This window comes from Oncorhynchus keta, unplaced genomic scaffold, assembly GCF_023373465.1.
Source record: "Oncorhynchus keta strain PuntledgeMale-10-30-2019 unplaced genomic scaffold, Oket_V2 Un_scaffold_11504_pilon_pilon, whole genome shotgun sequence".
Taxonomy (NCBI): domain Eukaryota; kingdom Metazoa; phylum Chordata; class Actinopteri; order Salmoniformes; family Salmonidae; genus Oncorhynchus; species Oncorhynchus keta.
Genome location: NW_026290759.1, coordinates 162384 through 170497, shown reverse-complemented (window position 1 = coordinate 170497; position 8114 = coordinate 162384).

Below are 8114 nucleotides of genomic sequence, written 5' to 3'. Positions count from 1 at the left end.
TCTTCACTGTCTGATCTTCATTCCTACAGCCTTCATCACCATCCCTGGAGTCTCTTCACTTCATTCCTACAGCCTTCTGACCATCTTCATCTCCTTGTTACAGAGTTTCAGACTCCCTGAAATTATCAAAGGTAAGACCCATGCAGACCCCAGGTGGAGTCTCTTCACTGTCTGAGACTTCATTCCAGAGACCCAGGTGCACAGAGACCCAGGTTCATCACCCATCCCCCAGGTGCAGAGTCTCTTCCCAGGTGCTGTCCCAGGTGCAGACTTCAGGTGCCAGTGACCCAGGTGCCAGTGACCCAGGTGCAGACAGTCAGGTGCCAGTGACCCAGGTGCAGAGTGACTGCAGACAGTTACCCAGGTTCACAGACAGTGTCCCAGGTGATCTTCAGACAGTTCCCAGGTGCAGACAGCCCAGGTGCATCAGGTGCAGACAGTGACCCAGGTGCAGACAGTGACCCAGGTGCAGACAGTGTCAAATTACATCAGGGCACAAAAGTTCAGAAGAGTTCCAGATAGATGGGGCAAAGGTGCAGAACGGCAGGCAGGCTCAAGCAGAATGGTCATCTCCTTGTTAGGAGCAGAGTTTCAGACTCTCTGAAATTATCAAAGGTAAGACCCAGGTGCAGACAGTGACCCAGGTGCAGACAGTGACCCAGGTGCAGACAGTGTCCCAGGTGCAGACAGTGACCCAGGTGCAGACAGCCAGGTGCAGACAGTGACCCAGGTGCAGACAGTGACCCAGGTGCAGACAGTGACCCAGGTGCAGACAGTGACCCAGGTGCAGACAGTGACCCAGGTGCAGACAGTGACCCAGGTGCAGACAGTGACCCAGGTGCAGACAGAGGGGTGAGACCCAGACAGTGCAGATAGTGACCCAGGTGCACAGTGACCCAGGTGCAACCACAAAGACAGTGTCGAAGGGACAATGACCACCTGGAGAGGGGTGCAGACAACCACAAAGACAGAACACAGGTTACTCGGTGCAACATGGGCAGGCAAAAAAGACAGACAGGTAGAGGGTCAGGCAGAGGTGGAGACAGACAGTGAACCAGGTAGAATACACAGGGACAATGGCAACACCTGGAGGTGCAGACAACCACAAAGCAGGAACACAGGTAGAATGGGACAATGGGCCACCTGGGAGGGGTGGAAATTAGGAAGACAGGAACAAGGTTAGAATACACAGGGACAATGAGCAACACCTGGAGAGGGGTGGGTAGACAATGGGCCACAAAGACAGACAGAACACAGGTATGAATACACAGGGACAATGGGCAACACCTGGAGAGGGGTGGAGACAACCACAAAGACAGAACACAGGTATGAATACACAGGGACAATGGGCAACACCTGGAGAGGGGTGGAGACAACCACAAAGACAGAAACACAGGTATGAATACACAGGGACAATGGGCAACACCAGGTGAGAGGGGCAACACCTGGAGAGAAACCACAAAGACAGAACACAGGTATGAATACACAGGGACAATGGGCAACACCTGGAGAGGGGTGGAGACAACCACAAAGACAGGAACACAGGTATGAATACACAGGGACAATGGGCAACACCTGGAGAGGGGTGGAGACAACCACAAAGACAGGTGAACACAGGTATGAATACACAGGGACAAACACCTGGGCAACACAAAGACTGGAACACAGGTATGAATACACAGGGACAATGACACCTGGACCACAAAGACAGAGAACACAGGTATGAATACACAGGGACAATGGGCAACACCTGGAGAGGGGTGGAGACAACCACAAAGACAGAGAACACAGGTATGAATACACAGGGACAATGGGCAACACCTGGAGAGGGGTGGAGACAACCACAAAGACAGAACACAGGTATGAATACACAGGGACAATGGGCAACACCTGGAGAGGGGTGGAGACAACCACAAAGACAGAACACAGGTAAATACACAGGTATGAATACACAGGGACAATGGGCAACACCTGGAGAGGGGTGGAGACAACCACAAAGACAGTGAACACAGGTATGAATACACAGGGACAATGGGCAACACCTGGAGAGGGGTGGAGACAACCACAAAGACAGAACACAGGTATGAATACACAGGGACAATGGGCAACACCTGGAGAGGGGTGGAGACAACCACAAAGACATGTGAAACAGATCAGGGTGTGACAGCAATACATCAACAGCAAAGTTCATGTTACTATGTGCAGTAATGTGTAACCAATAAGAAACCTGTCCCTTTCCACTTGTCTATTATCTTTGTTTAGAAATAGCCATTTGTGATGACTTACTGATGCGTCAAGTGTGTCGTCTCAATGAAGAGAGCTGTGTGACCATGTGACACCATCCTTGATGTGGGGAAGAGTGTTGGACAGGCACATCCTGTTCCTGTTAAGACACCTGGCCAGCTGAGTGCAGGTGGGCTCTCCTGTCAACATGAGCCTCCTACCATGGACAGATTTTTCACCTCGTGTTACACCTCTTGGAAGAGGGAACGCAACACCCTGCTACAACGCAACTCCCTGTGGAGTGAAAAGGGGACTGTAGGTGCGAGTAAGGATGACAAAGGCAGATCATTTATTGCTTCCTTCACACGGTCATTTTGGGGAAAAGGGGCTGAACTGAATCAAAGAAAGTAAATGTCAAATGTCAAAGTCCCACTACTCCTACTTAGCACCACCTGGTACCTGCACCTGGGGGGGTGCTAGACAAGACCACATAGACAGTAAATACCAGGTATGTATGCCCATAGGCCTACACTTCCTAGGTGTCTCCCCCCTGGGAACATAGACAGTAAATACTACAGGTTATGTATGCCCATAGGCCTCTTGCCTAAGCACTTCCTAGGTGTCTCCCCCCTGCATAGACAGTAAATACTACAGGTCATGTACGCCCATAGGCCTCTAGGGTAAAGCACTTCCTAGGTGTCTCCCCCCTGGGAACATAGACAGTAAATACTACAGGTTATGTATGCCCATAGGCCTCTTGCCTAAGCACTTCCTAGGTGTCTCCCCCCTGCATAGACAGTAAATACTACAGGTTATGATGCCCCTCTTGCCTAGGTGTCTTCCCTGGGAACATAGACAGTTACTACAGGTTATGTATGCCCATAGGCCTCTAGGGCAAACTTCCTAGGGTGAACATAGACAGTAAATACTACAGGTTATGTAGGTGTCTCCCCTGCATAGACAGTAAATACTACAGGTTATGTATGCCCATAGGCCTCTTGCCTAAGCACTTCCTAGGTGTCTCCCCCCTGCATAGACAGTAAATACTACAGGTTATGTATGCCCATAGGCCTCTTGCCTAAGCACTTCCTAGGTGTCTTCCCCCCCTGGGAACATAGACAGTAAATACTACAGGTTATGTACGCCCATAGGCCTCTAGGGTAAAGCACTTCCTAGGTGTCTTCCCCCCTGGGAACACATGAAACAGAATAATACAAACGTAAGGAAACAATTTCAAGAAACAAAAACACTGCGCCCTATTGGCACACATATACATATAGATCAGCAGCTACAAAATACTTAATAAAAACCTCTGAGCAACAACCAGCACAAGACATATCAATCAGCAACAACCAGCACAAGACATATCAATGCAACAACAGTAAATACTACAGGTTATGTATGCAATGCACAAGACATATCAATGAGCAACAACCAACACAAGACAGCAACAACCAACACATAGACAGTATCAATACAGCAACAACCAGCACAAGACATATCAATGAGCAACAACCAACACAAGACATATCAATGAGCAACAACCAACACAAGACATATCAATGAGCAACAACCAACACAAGACATATCAATGAGCAACAACCAACACAAGACATATCAATGAGCAACAACCAAGACAAGACATATCAATGAGCAACAACCAAGACAAGACATATCAATGAGCAACAACCAACACAAGACATATCAATGAGCAACAACCAACACAAGACATATCAATGAGCAACAACCAACACAAGAACAATGAGCAACAACCAACACATATCAATGAGCAACAACCAACACAAGACATATCAATGAGCAACAACCAACACAAGACATATCAATGAGCAACAACCAACACAAGACATATCAATGAGCAACAACCAACACAAGACATATCAATCAGCAACAACCAACACAAGACATATCAATGAGCAACAACCAACACAAGACATATCAATGAGCAACAACCAGCACAAGACATATCAATGAGCAACAACCAACACAAGACATATCAATGAGCAACAACCAACACAAGACATATCAATGAGCAACAACCAACACAAGACATATCAATGAGCAACAACCAACACAAGACATATCAATGAGCAACAACCAACACAAGACAACAACAACAACCAACACAAGACATATCAATGAGCAACAACCAACACAAGACATATCAATGAGCAACAACCAACACAAGACATATCAATGAGCAACAACCAACACAAGACATATCAATCAGCAACAACCAAGACAAGACATATCAATGAGCAACAACCAACACAAGACATATCATAGCAGCAACCAACAACCAACACAAGACATATCAATGAGCAACAACCAACACAAGACATATCAATGAGCAACAACCAACACAAATCAATCAGCAACAACCAACACAAGACATACAATCAGCAACAACCAACACAAGACATATCAATCAGCAACAACCAACACAAGACATATCAAGACATATCAATGAGCAACAACCACACACAAGACATATCAATCAGCAACAACCAACACAAGACATATCAATGAGCAACAACCAACACAAGACATATCAATGAGCAGCAACAACCAACACAAGACATATCAATGAGCAACAACCAACACAAGACATATCAATGAGCAACAACCAACACAAGACATATCAATCAGCAACAACCAACACAAGAGCAACAACCAACACAAGACATATCAAACAACCAACACAAATGAGCAACAACCAACCAACACAAGACATATCAATGAGCAACAACCAACACAAGCACATATCAATGAGCAACAACCAACACAAGACATATCAATGAGCAACAACCAACACAAGACATATCAATGAGCAACAACCAGCACAAGACATATCAATGAGCAACAACCAACACAAGACATATCAATCAGCAACAACCAACACAAGACATATCAATGAGCAACAACCAACACAAGACATATCAATGAGCAACAACCAGCACAAGACATATCAATGAGCAACAACCAACACAAGACATATCAATCAGCAACAACCAACACAAGACATATCAATGAGCAACAACCAACACAAGACATATCAATGAGCAACAACCAGCACAAGACATATCAATGAGCAACAACCAGCACAAGACATATCAATGAGCAACAACCAGCACAAGACATATCAATGAGCAACAACCAACACAAGACAAATCAATCAGCAACAACCAGCACAAGACATATCAATCAGCAACAACCAACACAAGACATATCAATCAGCAACAACCAGCACAAGACATATCAATCAGCAACAACCAGCACAAGACATATCAATCAGCAACAACCAACACAAGACATATCAATCAGCAACAACCAACACAAGACATATCAATCAGCAACAACCAACACAAGACATATCAATCAGCAACAACCAACACAAGACATATCAATGAGCAACAACCAACACAAGACATATCAATCAGCAACAACCAACACAAGACATATCAATGAGCAACAACCAACACAAGACATATCAATCAGCAACAACCAACACAAGACATATCAATCAGCAACAACCAACACAAGACATATCAATGAGCAACAACCAACACAAGACATATCAATCAGCAACAACCAACACAAGACATATCAATCAGCAACAACCAACACAAGACATATCAATCAGCAACAACCAACACAAGACATATCAATGAGCAACAACCAACACAAGACATATCAATCAGCAACAACCAACACAAGACATATCAATCAGCAACAACCAACACAAGACACAAGCAACAACCATATCAATCAGCAACAACCAACACAAGAATATCAATCAGCAACAACCAACACAAGACATATCAATCAGCAACAACCAACACAAGCACATATCAATCAGCAACAACCAACACAAGACATATCAATCAGCAACAACCAACACAAGACATATCAATCAGCAACAACCAACAACAATCAATGAGCATATCAATCAGCAACAACCAGCACAAGACATATCAATCAGCAACAACCAACACAAGACATATCAATCAGCAACAACCAACACAAGACATATCAATCAGCAACAACCAACACAAGACATATCAATCAGCAACAACCAACACAAGACATATCAATCAGCAACAACCAACACAAGACATATCAATCAGCAACAACCAACACAAGACATATCAATCAGCAACAACCAACACAAGACATATCAATCAGCAACAACCAACACAAGACATATCAATCAGCAACAACCAACACAAGACATATCAATCAGCAACAACCAACACAAGACATATCAATCAGCAACAACCAACACATATCAATGAGCAACAACCAACACAAGACATATCAATCAGCAACAACCAACACAAGACATATCAATCAGCAACAACCAACACAAGACATATCAATCAGCTCTCTCCTAACAAAGGAACACTTGCTTTTCTAGCTTCAGAAGGAATCTGTAATTGTAGACAGCTGTTTCTGACGAGAGGGCGGGGTCAGCGCCAATCATCAATGGGGCCGACCAATCAGCTGCTTAGAAGAATCCAGGAAGCCATTTCCTGAAATACAAACCCATAACACACAGAAACTGGGGAATGTAACACCAAGTCGTCTCTGGGATTCAAACCAGGGATCTTTCAGTTACTGGCCCAACACCCTTAACCGCTAGGATACCTGCAGCAGGAGTCCCATGTTGACAGGAGAGCCCACCTTTATTTCTCCCTCAATATGAACATTCATATTGGTCAACAGTCCTACTGTGTGTATTGAACATTCATATTGGACTGTAGCAGCTAGCTAACTGGCTACTGATCAACCTATTGTGTGTATTGAACATTCATATTGAACAGCCTTACCTATAGAGTAGCACCCCACCCATCAGCCCATTCTCTTCTTGATGTCAAAGCTGCAGTGTATTGTTGCTATAGGAGTTTATGATTAATAATCCTATTTATTTCAAGCCCCACTAAGATGTCACCATACTATTCATTTACAGCCCCTCTGTCAGATATAAATCATCAGAGTGGGAAACCAACTGACATGGAAACAATGGAACAAATGTATCACTATCAGAGGGGTGTATCATATGACATCAAATATAGAACTGTATTATGACATCAGACATTTCCAAATCAGGCTTCATCCACATCATGAAGGTGGATATTGATCCAACCATTTCCAAAGTAATGACTGGGCTGATGGAAACAGGATATGCCTGAACAATTTTCTAAATGCCGACAGACGATTTGTTGGTTTGTTTTACATGGTGGGTGTTTTTGTGTCAGTAAAAATGTATGAGCGAGAAAAGGCGGTGGAAACTCCTTTATGCGCAAATATTTATATAATAACCATCATCTCGAAGTTAACTTGGAGTCACGTGATGATATGTTGTGTGGTCCTCCCACTACGACTTGGGAACCCATGCAGTTTATTAGGCTACAGATTAAATAAGTTATGAACTTCACAGGGTGGTGAAAGTGGAGGTGATGAGCTTGATGCTCCTTTCCAATACATTTTGAGGGTCTTATTCTGGTGACGTGATGATCGATGCTTGGCTGCCATTTGACAAATAAAATAATATCTCTCTCATCCATAATAATCTCATCATGTAGGTAGCCTACCAACACTGTATCTGTGAGCTGCTGGCTACAGTGCACCGGACAAGAGCACATTTTCTATATAACGCAACAGTTTTTTAAAACCATCAGTTGAAAATGCGATGGAAACCCATTTAACTTGCATTTTTCATTCAGTACATGGGAATTCAACAGGAAAACATTTTTTTCCGTGCACTACGTCATCACGCAAATACTTTTATCCGCAATAAATCTGTTTGATGCAAACATTTCCGATGGGAAAATGCGTATATTGTTTAATGCACAGGGGAATTTAACAACAGA